At 34.1% G+C, this 18,913-nt stretch overlaps 3 non-coding genes across 3 annotated transcripts; 1 reads left to right on the top strand and 2 right to left on the bottom strand.

The window, feature by feature from the left end:
• Window positions 1-4,316: 4,316 nt before the first annotated feature.
• Window positions 4,317-4,389, top strand: TRNAT-UGU (transfer RNA threonine (anticodon UGU)). The gene has a single exon. It is a non-coding gene; the product is annotated as a tRNA-Thr (tRNA).
• A 1,105-nt stretch (window positions 4,390-5,494) lies between these two features.
• TRNAS-GGA (transfer RNA serine (anticodon GGA)) lies at window positions 5,495-5,582 on the bottom strand. The gene has a single exon. It is a non-coding gene; the product is annotated as a tRNA-Ser (tRNA).
• An 8,216-nt stretch (window positions 5,583-13,798) lies between these two features.
• TRNAG-GCC (transfer RNA glycine (anticodon GCC)) lies at window positions 13,799-13,869 on the bottom strand. Its single transcript has one exon. It is a non-coding gene; the product is annotated as a tRNA-Gly (tRNA).
• Window positions 13,870-18,913: the final 5,044 nt, after the last annotated feature.

Here is an 18,913-nt window from a genome sequence, read left to right as displayed (position 1 = left end):
TCAAGTTTGATTCCTATTTTGGCATTTCTAATTTCTGGAATTTTAGCCCCCATTAGCAAGGGACCGGAAAAACTTTCTAGTTATGAATCCGGAATAGAAACCAATAGGCGATGCTTGGTTACAATTTCGAATCCGTTATTATATGTTTGCTCTCATTTTTGTTGTTTTTGATGTTGAAACGGGTTTTTCTTTATCCGATGGGCAATGAGTTTCGATGTATTAGGGGTATCCGTATTTTTAGAAGCTTTCTTATTCGTGCTTATCCTAATTGTTGGTTCAGTTTATGCATGGCGAATAGGGGGCATTAGAATGGTCTTAATTCTTGACTATTTAGACAATTAGAAAAAAAAATATTGAGACAATTATGAATTCCATTGAGTTTCCCTTACTTGATCAAACAACCCAAAATTCAGTTATTTCAAACGGACATTAAATGATTTTTCAAATTGGTCAAGATTATCCAGTTTATGGCCGCTTCTTTATGGTACGAGTTTGTTGCTTCATTGAATTTGCTTCATTAATAGGATCACGATTCGATTTTGATCGTTATGGACTAGTACCACGATCGAGTCCTAGGCAGGCGGACCTAATTTTAACAGCGGGCACTGTGTAACTATGAAAATGGCCCCTTCTTTAGTTCGATTATATGAACAAATGCCCGAACCTAAATATGTTATTGCTATGGGAGCCTGTACAATTACGGGGGGGGATGTTTAGTACCGATTCTTATAGTACTGTTCGAGGCGTAGATAAGCTAATTCCTGTAGATGTATATTTGCCGGGCTGTCCACCTAAACCGGAGGCCATTATAGATGCTATAACAAAACTTCGTAAGAAAATATCTCGAGAAATATATGAAGATCCAATGAGTTTTCAACGAGAGAATAGATGTTTTACTACCAACCATAAGTTTCATGTTGGATACAGTACTTATACTGACAATTATGGTCAAGAATTTTTCTATCAACCGCCATCTACTTCAGAGATATCGTCTGACACATTTTTTTAAAGTACAATAATAAAAAGCAATTCCTTTTTTAAAAATTTCATCGTATTTTAAAAATTTCAGTCGTAATAGAAAATACTAATACCAAACTCATAAAAAAAAATTTAGGAGAAGCAAAAAATGCAAGGTCGTTTGTCTTCTTGGCTAGTCAAACATGGACTAATTCATAGAATCCTTGGTTTTCGATACTAGGGAATAGAGACTTTACAAATAAAGCCCGAGGATTGGCATTCCATTGCTGTCATTTTATATGTATATGGTTACAATTATCTACGTTCTCAATGTGCCTATGATGTAGCACCCGGAGGACTCTTAGCTAGTGTATATCATTTTACAAGAAATAGAGTATGGTATAAATCAACCCGACGAGGTATGCATAAAAATATTTGTATCAAGAAAAAATCCCAGAATTCCTTCGATTTTTTGGGTTTGGAAAAGTGCGGATTTTCAAGAAAAGGAATCTTATGATTATGTTGGGAATCTCTTATGATAGTCATCCGCGTCTAAGACGTATTTTAATGCCCGAAAATTGGATAGGATGGCCTTTGCGTAAAGATTATATTGCTCCAAATTTTTATGAAATACAAGATGCTCACTAAATGATAAAAATAATAAACTAATCCAAACTTCTGCAACCCCAGTCAAAGAATATAAGTACATTCTGTTATAGATCAGACAAAATAATTGATTGACATTAAATCAGGCAGAGTAATGGAAGTTGCATTCAGATATTATTATGTGAGAAATCACAAAATTCAGAAATAATAGAATTGAATAATTATGGGTTTAAAATAGGATGGATAGGAGTTTCTTAAGATTCTAAAACAAAAACAATACTGAGTTCTTATCAGCCAAGCCAATAAAAGAAATAGGATGAACTGCAAAAATTCTTTATCTTTATAATAAACTAATTCTTTATCTTTATAAATAAACTATATAACGTGCACATCACCATCAATTATACGGCCACGAAAAAAAAAAACACAAAGAAAAGGGCTCGATTCTATTTTGGTAATCCTTCTCAGATGAATTCTTAATATTCTCACTCCACCCCAGAACTTCGACTTTTAGGTCTTTTAACCAACTAATTAAACCACTCGAATATTATGGAAATAGAAACCTTTTTTTGTATCGCAGAAAAAAAAGGAAAAAAAATTAGATAAAGAATTCATTATCTATATATCTATATCTATATATATATAGATACTATAGATAAGCGAATATACCTAATAAAAAATTGCATCTATTCTTTAATCATCTAGGAAAAGTATATCTACAGATACCTAAATAGATCAAAGAAATATGTTATGTATCAGAATCTAGAAGAACACAAATTTGTATGAGTATCTATCCCCCATATTCATTAAAATGAATATGGGGGATAGATACTCATACAAATGAATCTTGTGTCAGGAACCAGATTTGAACTGGTGACACGAGGATTTCAGTCCTCTGCTCTACCAACTGAGCTATCCCGACCATTCTTGAAGCTTAATACTTTGATTTAAAAGATTTTTAAAATCTATGTTAATGAATCTATATCAACTAAGTAAAAAAAAAGTTTGTAAGTGAGTTTCCGCAGTAATAATTATTTTTTATTGTTAATCGTTAATTACGCATATGAAAATTCCTTGCTAAAAAATAAGATATTAATTTATACATTTCTGATTAAAAAAAATTCTATGTGTTTCACATATATATTTATATCTATTCCAAAACTCGTCCCTTGTCATTATGATAGATAAGAAAATTATGATAGATAGGAAATTGATGAAAATAAAAATTCCAATTTCGTTGGGAAATAATAAATCGAATATAAACACATAAATAAGGACTTCAAGATAGAGAGGATATAGGAAAAAAATTAGAAATGAAAAAGTATTTTTGGGGATAGAGGGACTTGAACCCTCATGATTTCTTAGTCGACGGATTTTCCTCTTACTTTCAATTTCATTGTTGTCGGTATTGACATGTAGAATAGGACTCTATCTTTATTCTCATCTGATTTATCAGTTCTTCAAGGGTTTTAGCCGATTATGATGAAGTGAATAATTTCATCAATAAATATTCCATCTTTTCTTCAACTTCGAATTGATTTGATTCACATTTTTCATTTGTGAATATTTTTATCACAAATAGATCTTCAATAATAAAATAAAAAGTAACAATTGAAAGAGTATTTCAGTATATATATATGTTTCTAAATGTTTATTCTTTGATCCATTCCTGTAATTTTGGTGAAAGGATTCTTTACTAATGCAATAAAAAAAGTCGTCAATTTCGTTTGTTAGAACAGCTTCCATAGAGTCTCTGCACCTATCCCTTTTTTATTATCACTTTCTGAATTTTTATTTGTTTTCAGAAAACAGGATTTGGCTCAGGATTGCCCATTGTGAATTCCAGGGTTTCTCTGAATTTGAAAATTATTACTTGGTAAGTTTTCCATACCAAAACTCAATCCAATTAAGTCCGTAGCGTCTACCAATTTCGCCATATCCCCATCTTTTTTTTATTTGAATCTGATTATAATAGAATGCTTTTTTTTTCATTTCTATTATGAGAATTATGCGGGAACTTTTGAATTCATTAAATACATATTATTTTATTAAATATTAAAAACCCCTTTCTCCAATTTTATAGATTTTATTTCATCTATATTGGATACCTTTATTTGTTTGAATCAGAACTAATTCTAATATCTATATATTAACAATTCAATATACACAGATATAGACCACATATCTACTTATCTTCTATGTACCTACTTATCTTCTTTTTCATACAATTTAGAATACTCGAATGGTCGATTCTTTTTTTTTTTTTGTTTTTGCTTAAAAAAAAAAAGAAAATAAACAATCCATTTATTCATATACAATTTATATAACTAAAACGAATCTAGTGGCTAAAAAAAACCATTCTTTTAATTGAATATAATATAGAATTAGACATTTACTTAGAAATATGGAATTCCTTAATAAATATTTACTAAAATTTATATTTATTCAAATTTACTTTAAGTACTAATAAATAATCTTTTTGAAAGAAATCAATTTAATAATATATATCTAGAATAGTAGATCGAAATAAATTATATTAAATAAATTATATTAATATAATATTAATTATTATCTTGCACTTTATGTTATCAGATAAAATAAATAATAGAAATAATAAAAATTGGGTTTGATTTTCTATATTTTCTTTCTCTATTTTTGATGTTTGTTTAATTTGAATTTTGTTATAAATAACTAAAAATTGATAACTAAGATCCCATTCAATTCTTCTGCATATGTATATTTCGTTTACATTAGCCGGTTTAGCTCAGAGGTTAGAGCATCGCATTTGTAATGCGATGGTCATCGGTTCGAATCCGATAACCGGCTTTTCTCTATTTGTTTTTACATAATTGATAATATCTTTTTTAGAAATAAAAAATTGGGAGAGTTCGATCTCTGCGGAAGAAATCAAGAAATTAACCTACTTTTTTGTATTCTTTTATATACAATAAATTCGGATATTGATAAAATTCATCTAATTCTTCTTTGTACTATAATAACTTTAGTAGATTTCGCTTCATTTAGAATTCTATAATATTTTTCATTTCGTTTAGTTTTCATTTCGATTTATAAGATTTTTCATTTTAAAAAAGGAGTTTTTATGTCACGTTACAGAGGACCCTCGTTTCAAAAAAATACGTCGTCTAGGATATTTACCAGGACTTACTAGTAAAAGGCCAACAGTCAAAAACGAATTTCGAAATCAATTGCGCTTCAGTAAAAAATCTCAATATCGTATTCGTTTAGAAGAAAAACAAAAATTGCGTTTTCATTATGGTCTTACAGAACGACAATTGCTTAAATACGTTCGTATCTCCGGAAAAAGCTAAAGGATCACTGGTCAGGTTTTATTACAACTACTTGAAATGCGCTTGGATAACATACTTTTTCGATTGGGTATGGCTGCGACTATTCCTCAAGCCCGCCAATTTATAAACCATAGACATGTTTTAGTTAATGGTCGGTATAGTGGATATACCAAGTTATCGTTGTAAACCTCAAGATATTATTACAGCAAAGGATGAACAAAAATCTAAACTCTTATTCAAAATTATTTTGATTCAGCCCCCCATGAGAAATTGCCAAATCATTTGACTGTTCACCTTTCCAATATAAAGGTTTAATTAATCAAATAATAGATAATAAATGGTTGGTTTGAAAATAAATGAATTACTGGTTGTAGAATATTATTCTCGTCAAAACTTAAACTTAACTAAAATAACAAGAGTTTTTTTTACAAGGATTTTCTGCTATTCATATATCATAGACATGGATATGCGAAAATTTTTATTCCTTGCCCACCCGTTATCCACTATTTTTTGTATTACCGAAAAATGAGGAATATAAAGTTGTCCATATCAACAAACAAATTTGAAATATGAAATAATGGTATGCATTGGGATGAGTAATATTGATGAATTTGGTAAAGATTCGGAAAGAGAGGGATTCGAACCCCCGGTAAACAAAAAGCCTACATAGCAGTTCCAATGCTACGCCTTGAACCACTCGGCCATCTCTCCTATATAATGATGCCCAGAAACCGGTTGAATGTTGAATAGTGAATCAATCCTATTTTTCATAAATGCATAAAACCTATTCAAACTATAAAAATACAAAGTAAAATTAAAAAAAACCTCCTACAAGGTCTTAGGATAAACAAATTTGATTGATGAGTTCATTTTTACGTTATTTCGCACTGTATTATAATTATACAATTCCTTTATTTGTGGATTTGATTTCTCACACCATGATTAATTAAATTATAGAATGGATTTCTACCTATGCCTAGATCTCGGATAAATGAAAATTTTATAGATAAGACCTTTTCAATTGTAGCCAATATCTTATTACGAATAATTCCGACAACTTCAGGAGAAAAAAGGGCATTCACTTATTACAGAGATGGTGTGATTTGATTCCATTTTTTTTGACCGATTTCGGTCAAAAAAAAATGGAATGGAAAAACCCCACGCGTGTTGAAGGTGAAATTTGTAAATAAAAGGATTAATTCCTTCTGTCGTGTATCCTCGATTAATGAAGCCTTTATATGCTTGAATTTTAGGTTTCTAGTATTAAGCGAAAGGTTATACCTATACTTATGGGGTTAGGTCAACCCCAAATTACTAGTACTGATAGGCAACATTGGGAAAGAAGCACTACGCTTGGGAATCAAGGACACGAAAACTTTGTATCTATCTATATCCATGGCTTATCGAGATTGGGACTAACAGGATATGGTTGGGACAATAAATATCCATCTCGTTCATATTTTGGATACCCATAGAACCATCGAAGATTATTGAGGTGACTAATTCCAGGAAATTAAGCAGCGTAGAGGACAAAGAAATTGTTGAAGTTCTTATTTTTTTTTATCAAGTACCTACATACTTAATGTTAAGAATAATTTTTGACAGGAAGGTTGGCTAGAGATTTATTGTAAAAACACTAGCTCTGTATCAGTTGAGAATGAGAATTACTGGAATATTTTTTGATTTGATGGATTTTTCTCATTACACACATAAGGGGGGAGCCGTATGAGATGAAAATCTCACGTACAGTTCTGGAGCGGAGATTCTTTGAACCGAATGACGACCGTAACGGATGTCAGCTCAATCTGAAGGAAATTATGCAGAAGCTTTACAGAATTATTATGAGGCTATGCGACTGGAAATTGATCCCTATGATCGAAGTTATATACTTTATAACATAGGCCTTATTCACACAAGTAACGGAGAACATACTAAAGCTTTGGAATATTATTTTCGGGCGCTCGAACGAAACCCATTTTTACCCCAAGCTTTTAATAATATGGCCGTGATCTGTCATTACGTGCGACTATCTCCACTATAGAAAGAAAAAAGAAAAGAACAAGCAAATCCACAAATTTTAATATAAGAAATATAGAAATATAAATAATTATAAATAAGAAAGGCTTTCTACATATATATATCGTTCAAAACAACGATTTTTATCAGCTGTAGCAAAGAAACTTCATAGAAGTAAAATATGAAGAAATCGATATGTCTAGATACCCTCTTTTTCTATGGATAAAAGATCTAATTGATAAAGGAAAGCATCGTAAGGATCAATTACACGGTTTTCAAATCGATATAATAAAAACTGCTTCCTTATCTCATGATAAATAAAGAAGTCAGGAATCCACTTATGTAATAAAAAGGATCCCCTGGTATTTTGAGCAGCGGTGTAGTATCAAATCCCAAAGATAGAAAGTATTTTCTCTTTACTTATAAGAACTTATAAGATAAGAAAGAAAAAACTTTTACCAAGATTCTATAGAAATGAATCTATCATATATTTTTGTATATGATATATAAAATCGAGATAGTTACCTTTCAGAAAATTAGAATTAGGGCGTTAATGCCAATGCTTGATTCCCTTTTCTGAAGGTAAGGAGAAAAGATAAAACTAAAAAAAAAGATGAAATTCTTTGAAATTCTTTTATTTATTAGTAAAAATGAAAGTTTGAAACTCATATTAATAATTTCTTTTTTTCTTTTAGTTAACTTCAAGATAAGTAGAACAAAAAAAGATTGACTACTGAGCCGTATGAGTCAGGAAATTCTCAAGTACGGTTCTAAGGAAAGGAATTGACCTCACCTATTTCGACCGAGGAGAACAGGCCATTCGGCAGGGAGACTCAGAAGTTGCGGAGTCTTGGTTTAATCAAGCCGCTGAATATTGGAAACAAGCTATAGCTCTCACCCCCGGTAATTATATTGCAGCACAGAATTGGTTGAAGATCACAGGGCGTTTTGAATAAGAACACTCTGTTTCTTTTTTTTCTTATATATTTATCTATCTATATAAAGATATAGATAGATAAATATATATTGTTATAAATTCTTGTTTCTTGTCCCTATCAAATTCAAAAATCATTTCTATAGGAACGACCAATCACATAATTTAAATATATCCCTTCTAATTTTGTTCGATTTTGTCTAGTATTTCATAGAAATAAACGAGATGTGGATACAGTAGATAATTTTCTCCTTTTTCTGTTATTTAAACTAATATTCAATCAAATTAAGAAAAGAGACCTTCAAAAAAAGAAATAAAATTATAGGTATATTGCCTAATAATGAATGCTAATGCTGCTCAATTTGAAATAGAGTACATACTTATACTTTATCTAAAAAAAAAATAAAATCTAAGGAATAGAATTAGAATAAAATCTGAATACATTTGATTAGGCTGCACGAAAAATTATTGAACTTCCATTCAGAGTTCCCAAAAAGGTCTTAGAAGATTAAAATTGGTCCGTTTTGAGCGCCTCACTCTTATGTCATAATAGATTCGAACACTTGCCCCGAATTGACTTCGAGATCATAATTGTTTCTAGTGAAAAACTAAAGAAATGAAATTTACTAAGATATCCAATACATGAGAGATAGGAGAGAACAAAACTCAATAGAAACATCTCTAATAAGTTCACTAATTCTGTTTTATGTTGGCAGGTCTCTTTTGTATGTGTTGTCTGAAAGAGGAGGACTCAATGATTATTCGTTCACCGGAACCAGAAGTTAAAATTTTGGTAGATAGGGATCCTATAAAAACTTCTTTTGAGGAATGGGCAAAACCTGGTCATTTCTCAAGAACAATAGCTAAGGGACCAGATACTACTACTTGGATCTGGAACCTACATGCTGACGCTCATGATTTTGATAGCCATACTAATGATTTAGAGGAGATTTCCCGAAAAGTTTTTAGTGCGCATTTTGGCCAACTCTCTATCATCTTTCTTTGGCTGAGTGGCATGTATTTTCATGGTGCTCGTTTTTCCAATTATGAGGCATGGTTAAGTGATCCTACTCACATTAGGCCTAGTGCTCAGGTGGTTTGGCCAATAGTGGGTCAAGAAATATTGAATGGGTGATGTAGGGGGGGGGTTCCGAGGAATACAAATTAACCTCTGGTTTTTTTCAGATTTGGAGAGCATCTGGAATAACTAATGAATTACAACTCTATTGTACTGCAATTGGTGCATTGGTCTTTGCAGCCTTAATGCTTTTTGCTGGTTGGTTTCATTATCACAAAGCTGCTCCAAAATTGGCTTGGTTCCAAGATGTAGAATCTATGTTGAATCACCATTTGACAGGGCTCCTAGGGTTGGGGTCTCTTTCTTGGGCAGGACATCAAATACATGTATCTTTACCGATTAACCAATTTCTAAATGCTGCAGTAGATCCCAAAGAGATACCACTTCCTCATGAATTTATCCTAAATCGGGATCTTTTGGCTCAACTTTATCCGAGTTTTTCCGAGGGAGCAACCCATTTTTACCTTGAATTGGTCAAAATACGGAGAATTTCTTACTTTTCGTGGAGGATTAGATCCAGTAACTGGAGGTTTATGGCTGACCGATATTATACACCATCATTTAGCTATTGCAATTCTTTTCTTGATAGCGGGTCACATGTATAGGACCAACTGGGGTATTGGTCACAATATAAAAGACATTTTAGAGGCACATAAAGGTCCATTTACAGGCCAGGGTCATAAGGTATATATGAGATTCTAACAACGTCATGGCATGCTCAATTATCTATTAATCTAGCTATGTTAGGCTCTTTGACCATTGTGTAGCTCACCATATGTATTCTATGCCTCCTTATCCATACCTAGCTACTGACTATGGTACACAACTGTCATTGTTTACACATCACATGTGGATTGGTGGATTTCTCATAGTCGGTGCTGCTGCGCATGCAGCGATTTTTATGGTAAGAGATTATGATCCGACTATTCGATACAACGATCTATTAGATCGTGTCCTTAGACATCGTGATTCAATCATATCACATCTTAACTGGGTATGTATCTTTTTAGGTTTTCACAGTTTTGGTTTGTATATTCATAATGATACATGAGCGCATTAGGGCGCCCTCAAGATATGTTTTCAGATACTGCTATACAATTACAGCCGATCTTTGCTCAATGGATACAAAATACCCACGCTTTAGCACCTGGCACAACAGCCCCAGGTGCAGCAACAAGTACCAGTTTGACTTGGGGAGGTGAAAATTTAGTAGCAGTGGGCGGTAAAGTTGCTTTGTTACCTATTCCTTTAGGAACTGCGGATTTTTTGGTCCATCATATTCATGCATTTACAATTCATGTAACAGTATTGATACTCTTAAAGGGTGTTCTATTTGCTCGTAGTTCACGATTGATACCGGATAAAGCAAATCTAGGTTTTCGTTTCCCTTGTGATGGACCTGGAAGAGGGGGGACATGCCAAGTATCCGCTTGGGATCATGTCTTCTTAGGACTATTTTGGATGTACAATTCAATTTCCGTAGTTATATTCCATTTCAGTTGAAATGCAGTCAGATGTTTGGGGTAGTATAAGTGATCAAGGGATAGTAACTCATATCACAGGAGGAAATTTTGCGCAGAGTTCCATTACCATTAATGGGTGGCTTCGTGATTTCTTATGGGCGCAGGCATCCCAGGTAATTCAGTCTTATGGTTCTTCATTATCTGCATATGGTCTTTTTTTCTTGGGTGCACATTTTGTATGGGCTTTTAGTTTAATGTTTCTATTCAGCGGGCGTGGTTATTGGCAAGAACTTATTGAATCCATTGTTTGGGCTCATAATAAATTAAAAGTTGCTCCTGCTACTCAGCCCAGAGCCTTGAGCATTGTACAAGGACGTGCTGTAGGAGTAACACATTACCTTCTAGGTGGAATTGCCACAACAGGGCATTCTTCTTAGCAAGAATTATTGCAGTAGGATAAGTAGCTAGGAGGATTTGAAAATCATTATGGCATTAAGATTTCCAAGCTTTAGTCAAGGCTTAGCTCAAGACCCCACTACTCGTCGTATTTGGTTTGGTATTGCTACCGCACATGACTTCGAAAGTCATGATGATATTACTGAGGAACGTCTTTATCAGAATATTTTTGCTTCTCATTTCGGGCAATTAGCAATCATTTTTCTGTGGACTTCCGGAATCTCTTTCATGTAGCTTGGCAAGGTAATTTTGAGACATGGGTACAGGATCCTTTACATGTAAGACCTATTGCTCATGCAATTTGGGATCCTCATTTTGGTCAACCAGCTGTAGAAGCTTTTACTCGAGGGGGGTGCTCTAGGTCCTGTTAATATAGCCTATTCTGGTGTTTATCAGTGGTGTATACAATCGGTTTACGTACTAATGGGGATCTTTATACTGGAGCTATTTTTCTATTAATACTTTCTATTATATCTTAATAGCAGGTTGGTTACACCTACAACCAAAATGGAAACCGAGTGTTTCGTGGTTTAAAAATGCCGAATCCCGCCTCAATCATCATTTGTCAGGACTATTCGGAGTAAGTTCCTTGGCTTGGACAGGGCATTTAGTTCATGTTGCTATTCCGGGGTCCAGGGGGGAATCCGTTCGATGGAACAATTTATTAGATATCTTGCCGCACCCGAGGGATTAGGTCCATTTTTTACAGGTCAGTGGAATCTTTATGCTCAAAACCCAGATTCCAATAATCATATATTTGGTACCCCTCAAGGAGCAGGAACTGCTATTCTAACACTTCTCGGAGGATTTCATCCGCAAACTCAAAGTTTATGGTTAACTGATATTGCACACCATCATTTGGCTATTGCGTTTATTTTTCTAGTTGCTGGCCATATGTATAGAACTAATTTCGGGATTGGTCACAGTATTAAAGATCTTTTAGAAGCACATACTCCTCCGGGGGGTAGATTGGGGCGTGGGCATAAGGGGTCTTTATGATACAATCAATAATTCAATTCATTTTCAATTAGGTCTTGCTCTAGCCTCTTTAGGGGTTATTACTTCCTTGTAGCACAACACATGTACTCTTTACCTGCTTATGCGTTTATAGCGCAAGACTTTACTACTCAAGCTGCCTTATATACTCATCATCAATATATAGCAGGCTTCATTATGACAGGGCTTTGCTCATGGAGCTATCTTTTTTATTAGAGATTATAATCCAGAGCAGAATCAAGATAATGTCTTGGCAAGAATGTTAGACCATAAAGAAGCTATCATATCCCACTTAAGTTGGGCTAGCCTCTTTCTGGGGTTCCATACTCTGGGACTTTATGTCCATAACGATGTCATGCTTGCTTTTTGGTACTCCGGAGAAACAAATTTTGATTGAACCTATATTTGCCCAATGGATACAATCTGCTCATGGTAAAACTTCCTAGGGTTCGATATACTTTTATCTTCAACGAACAGTCCGGCGTTCAATGCGGGACGAAGCATATGGTTGCCTGGTTGGTTAAACGCTGTAAATGAGAATAGTAATTCTCTATTCTTAACAATAGGGCCTGGAGACTTCTTGGTTCATCATGCTATTGCTCTTGGTTTACATACAACTACTTTGATTTTAGTAAAAAGGTGCTTTGGATGCGCGTGGTTCTAAGTTAATGCCTGATAAAAAAGATTTTGGTTATAGTTTTCCTTGTGATGGCCCGGGACGAGGCGGAACTTGTGATATTTCCGCTTGGGACGCATTTTATTTGGCAGTTTTCTGGATGTTAAATACCATTGGATGGGTTACTTTTTATTGGCATTGGAAACACATTACACTATGGCAGGGTAATATTTCACAGTTTAATGAATCTTCTACCTATTTGATGGGATGGTTAAGAGATTATCTATGGTTGAACTCTTCACAACTTATCAATGGATATAACCCTTTTGGTATGAATAGTTTATCAGTCTGGGCATGGATGTTCTTGTTTGGACATCTTGTTTGGGCTACTGGATTTATGTTCTTAATTTCTTGCGCGGATATTGGCAGGAATTGATTGAAACTTTGGCATGGGCTCATGAACGTACACCTTTGGCTAATTTGATTCGATGGAGAGATAAACCAGTGGCTCTTTCCATTGTGCAAGCAAGATTGGTTGGACTAGCCCACTTTTCCGTAGGTTATATATTTACTTATGCAGCCTTCTTAATTGCCTCTACATCGGGCAAATTCGGTTAATTGAATTCTTTATTATATATATCTGGCAAGAATCTCATTTCCTTCTATAGGGAAGAGAAGCCACTTATACATCTAGGATCCGACTTCTATCATTGATGCTAATAGCAAATTACCATTATGGCAAGGAAAAGTGTTATTCAGAGGGAAAAGAAGAGACAAAAATTGGAACAGAAATATCATTTGATTCGCCGATCCTCAAAAAAAGAAATAAGCAAAGTTCCGTCGTTAAGTGAGAAATGGGAAATTCATGGAAAATTAGAATCACTACCTGCGTAATAGTGCACCTATACGTCTTCATCGACGTTGTTTTCGACCGGAAGACCGAGAGCTAATTATCGAGACTTTGGATTATCTGGACACATACTTCGGGAAATGGTTCATGCATGTTTCTTGCCGGGTGCAACAAGATCCAGTTGGTAAGGATTTCCAATTATCTTCATTTTTTTCATTTTATTATCAGCGAATCATAGGAGGGTCCCTTTACCGTTATGTATAAATGGTTTATTCTATTTATATAGATATGGTAAAGGGACGCATTCCATCTTTGTTTTGTTCATTAGTTATCAATTCTTTTCTTTATCGCGGAGTAGAGCAACTTGGTAGCTCGCAAGGCTCATAACCTGAGGTTACGGGTTCAAATCCCGTCTCCGCAACTTTTTGAATTTGATAAAAAAACAAGGTTTCAAGAAGAAGGGCATTATACGCAGTAAATTCTATGGCATTTTCATACTATGACTATTAAATACATAGGGCGGATAGCGGGAATCGAACCCGCGTCTTCTCCTTGGCAAAGAGAAATTTTACCATTCGACTATATCCGCGTTTTCATTGTACTTGATATGCGATTCTATTTATACAGAGATGGGCCTGATATTCTATATAGGGATATAGGGATAATGAAAAAGAAATTTAGATAATAGATATTGTCTCCCAAATAAAATATTTCTATTACTATTCATTTTTATCAAGAATTCCCATTTCTATTATTACATTTCTATTATTATATATGGTTTTTTCTATATATCTATATAATTGAATTGAAATTATCATTCTATCGAATATTTTGATTTACTTTTTTCTTAAAAAAGTAAGTTCCTATTAATAAAAAATTATATTTATCTATATAGAGATACAGATAGATATTCTATATTATTAAATACTAGACGACGTATAAATAGATTTATAGTATTTCATTTGAATATTCTATTCATATCATATTAATATGAATAGAATATTCAAATGAAATTCAAATTTTTATAGTTCATTTTTTCTATTTTATTTCTTTTAGTTTCACAATGTACCACCATATAAGTATAAGATATAAGATTTTTCCAATAGAAGAAGTTTACTCCCCCTTAGAATGTAATGTGTTATAGTTTTCTTTTTTTTTTTTAGGAACTGATCTATTCCCTTTATGGCTGACAATCCGAAAGAATTCTGAGGGAGGGGTCATTTCATTTTTAATCTAGAATAAAAAGAACTTCAAGAAATGAGAGAATTAAGAATACCCACTAGAAACACTAATCCAATCCATAATGATGTACCGGAAAATAGAACATTTTTGTTATTTGACCAACCTTCAGGAGAAGCAAATACAACAGGTACACTAATCAATAAAATAAATGAAATAGCAATTAATGCAAAAACAGCTAATTGGAAAGCAATAGTCATGTTTCTAATCCTCCAATTTACCAACAAAAGAACTTTACCATTTGATCCCTCAACCCCTGGATGCCTTTCTTAATATTCATTGAAAAAAAAAATTTGTAAATGGAAAAACGCAGAAGGGTTTTATCATGTATTCATTGATTTTGTTTATTATCAACCCTTTTGAGGCTTGGATCGAGGATAGTTTTTTTACTTCACAAAAAGGCATGCTGGATTTTGTACCTATATACATACCGATAGAAAACTAAACCAATAAATTCACATTGAATATCTTTCCTATGGGTCGATAAAAAGGGTATCAATTCAAATACTCATGGTCTACTCAGTGGAATAAAGATAAAAAAATATATATATTAGCTTTTGGAGAGATGGCTGAGTGGTTGATAGCCCCGGTCTTGAAAACCGGTATAGTTTGAAACAAAGAATTATCGAGGGTTCGAATCCCTCTCTCTCCTTTTTCTCGATGAATAGATTTGTTTATTTTCTTAGTTTCTATCGAATCTTTTTTCGGACTGGGCTATATATCCTCAACATCCCGAAAAAAAAGATTCGATAGAAACTAAGAAAATAGGAAAATAAATTCTTCTTTACGACTCGCTCTACTCAACCAAATATTTATAGTAAAAAAAAGGGATTTCTACTTCATTGGATCTCACGTCTCAATTAAGAGGAGTCATGGAAAGAACAGGTTCAAAATCGCGATCAATTCCTTTTTCAAATCCTAGCGGCAGCTGCGCGAGCTCTTCCCGCGTGCCATAAATGGCCTACAAATAGAAAGAATCCTAGAACAAAATGAGAAGTAGCTAACCAACTTCTAGGAGAAACATAATTGACTGCATTAATCTCTGTAGCTACGCCACCACGGAATTTAATGAACCTAAAGGAGCATGAGTCATATATTCCGCAGAACGACGTTCTTGCCAAGGCTGTATATCTTTTTTCAGTCTACTCAAGTCTAAACCATTAGGACCCCTTAGAGGTTCTAACAAGGAGCACGCAAATCCCAAAAACGCATAGTTTCTCCGCCAAAAATAACTTCTCCAGTCGGGGAACGCATTAGATATTTACCTAAACCTGTAGGTCCTTGAGCAGATCCTACATTAGCCCCAAGACGTTGGTCTCTAACTAGAAAAGTAAATGCTTGAGCTTGAGAAGCTTCTGGACCAGTGGGCCCATAAAACTCACTAGGATAAGCGGTATTATTAAACCAGACAAAGCAACAAGCAATAAAACCAAAAACAGATAAAGCACTCTAAACTATAAGATAAGTAAGCTTCTCCAGACCATACAAGTGCACGCCGAGCCCATGCAAAGGGTTTGGTTAAGATATGCCAGATTCCACCAAGTATACAAATGGAACCCAACCATACATGCCCTCCAATAATATCTTCCAAATCGTCCACACTAACAATCCACCCTTCGCCCCCAAAAGGCGATTTTAATAAATATCCAAATAGAATACTTGGACTAAGGGTCAAATTGGTTATTTTTCTTACATCTCCCCCCCCCGGAGCCCATGTATCATATATACCTCCAAAATAAAGAGCCTTGAATACTAGAAGAAAAGCACCTATACCTAACAAGATTAAGTGAATACCCAAAATTGTAGTCATTTTATTTCTATCTTTCCATACATAACCGAAGAACGGAAAAGATTCTTCAAGAGTCTCAGGTCCCAGAAGTGCATGATAAATACCGCCAAAGCCCAATACTGCAGAGGAAATTAAGTGAAGTACTCCAGACACAAAGTATGGAAAAGTGTCTATAACTTCCCCCCCAGGACCTACTCCCCAACCTAGAGTAGCTAGGTGGGGAAGCAAAATTAAACCTTGTTCATACATGGGCTTCTCGGGTACGAAATGAGCCACTTCAAAAAGGTTCATTGCTCCGGCCCAGAATACTATTAATCCAGCATGGGCTACATGGGCCCCTAATAGTTTACCAGATAAATTGATAAGTCGGGGCATTCCCGGCCCCACCAAGCGAAACCGGTAGTTTCCTGGTCACGACCAGTTAAAGCTAAAGTTCCATTAAAGAGCGTTTCCACGTGGTAGAACCTCCTCAGGGAATATAAGGTTTTCATGAGGCTGATCTTGAGCTGCCATCCACGCACGGAATACCTTCGTTTAAGAGAATATTTTTTTGTGTAGAAAGTCTCAAATTCAGGATCTTCCGCTGCGCGGATTTTCTTGAGAAACGAAGTCATAAGCACGTAGGTTCAGGGCCAAACCGACTACCCCAAGAGCACTCATCCATAAACCAGTTACTGGTACAAATAACATAAAGAAATGTAACCAACGTTTATTGGAAAAAGCAACCCCAAAGATTTGGGACCAAAAGCGATTAGCAGTAACCATTGAATAAGTTTCTTCAGCTTGGGTTGGGTTAAAAGCACGGAATGTATTTGCGCCATCACCATCTTCAAATAAAGTATTTTCTACGGTTGCACCATGAATAGCGCATAGTAGTGCAGCGCCCAATACACCAGCAACTCCCATCATATGAAATGGGTTTAATGTCCAATTATGAAATCCTTGGAAAAAGAGGATGAATCGAAATATAGCTGCTACACCAAAACTTGGAGCAAAGAACCAACCAGACTGACCCAGTGGATAAATAAGGAATACAGAAACAAAAACAGCAATTGGACCTGAGAATGCGATTGCATTATAAGGTCGCAATTGAACAGATCGAGCAAGTTCAAATTGACGTAACATGAAACCTATTAATCCGAAAGCACCGTGGAGAGCAACAAAAGTCCACAGACCGCCTAACTGACACCAACGGGTAAAATCTCCCTGTGCTTCAGGACCCCACAGTAACAACAAAGAGTGTGCTAAACTATTAGCGGGAGTGGAAACTGCAGCGGTTAAGAAGTTGCAGCCTTCTAAATAAGAACTTGCCAAGCCGTGAGTATACCATGAAGTTACAAGGTCGTACCTGTAAACCAACCCCCCAAGGCGAAATAGGCGCAAGGAAAGAGTAATAGACCGGACCAACCCACAAAAACGAAACGTCCCTCCGCAACCAGTCATCCATAATATCAAATAAATCATTTTCATCTTGGTAAATTTACCAAGAGCTATAGTCATAGCGATCCTCCTATTCAACTACTTCAACCATTTCCCAACACCTCATAGAGCATTTTCAGAGATGGGACGGACCTTGATCATTTATCTCTATTCATTTCTCTCTCTATATATATATAGAATATATAAGTATACTTTCCCTTGTTTTCTAATCGGTTTCGAATAAAAAATCATTTATGGGTCTATTGATATCTAGGGCAAATCCATGAACTCGATGTGGTTATTCCTATCTATTCTTAAAAATCTTCCAAGTCATCAATCATAAAATCTGCTATGACTCCAAAATCCGATAGAAATTTTTTTTTCAGAACTGTTCAAGAAACAAATGATCCCCTGTTTCACTTCTTATACCTAGCGGATCTTCAGACATATTTCTCTCCTTTCATCAAAGAAACTTATTCTTGAAGTTTGGGTTGTGAATTGACTTCTATTTTGTCTAGGAAACTACTGTAGGATCATAGGTTTTCTAAATTTCTATTTCATTTACAGTTTTTTCTTTAGTATTTCATTTTTTTTTATAAATACTATAATAAAAAGAAAAAACTGTAAATGAAAGTTTTTGTCTCATATATATGAATTGCTGGAAAAATATCGTACACATCGATATGAAAAGAAACTATTTGATATGTGAAGACATAATTTAATGTATTTTTCTATTATTTCTATAAGATTCTATCTAATCTTATAGAAATAATAGAAATTTATGGAAAAAAATATGTTTCATTTTAATTTTAAAAAAACTTGTTTGGTGGAACTTGAAATTCGTATTAAGGCCCTTCTGAGTAAAGAAAAGGCATAACCTTTTTTCTTAGTTCAGAAACAAGAAGATTTCATTGGAAATATTCAGAGATTCTTAGGGAGTCTAAACGAAAAAAGTCTTAAAAGAAAAAAAATAGTTCGAATTGAATCTTTATCAAATTTGAATATCAGAATAGTAGATATAAATATAATTCAACGGGTTAGGTCCACTTACTTTTTTTTATTTTTCCATTATTGAATTTTACACTTTTTCTTTTTTATTACAAATAGAAACTTTTTCAAAATATCAAGAATCTTTTTATTCTTCCTTCAAATAGAAAGACTATTGCTTTTGAAAAAAAAAGTAAAA

The sequence above is a fragment of the Vigna unguiculata genome, unplaced genomic scaffold, assembly GCF_037176805.1.
Source record: "Vigna unguiculata cultivar grain cowpea cultivar isolate G323 ecotype 2 unplaced genomic scaffold, ASM3717680v1 ptg000106l, whole genome shotgun sequence".
NCBI classification, from domain to species: domain Eukaryota; kingdom Viridiplantae; phylum Streptophyta; class Magnoliopsida; order Fabales; family Fabaceae; genus Vigna; species Vigna unguiculata.
Note: the sequence above shows the minus strand (reverse complement) of the source record. Positions and strands in the feature narration are given on the sequence as shown.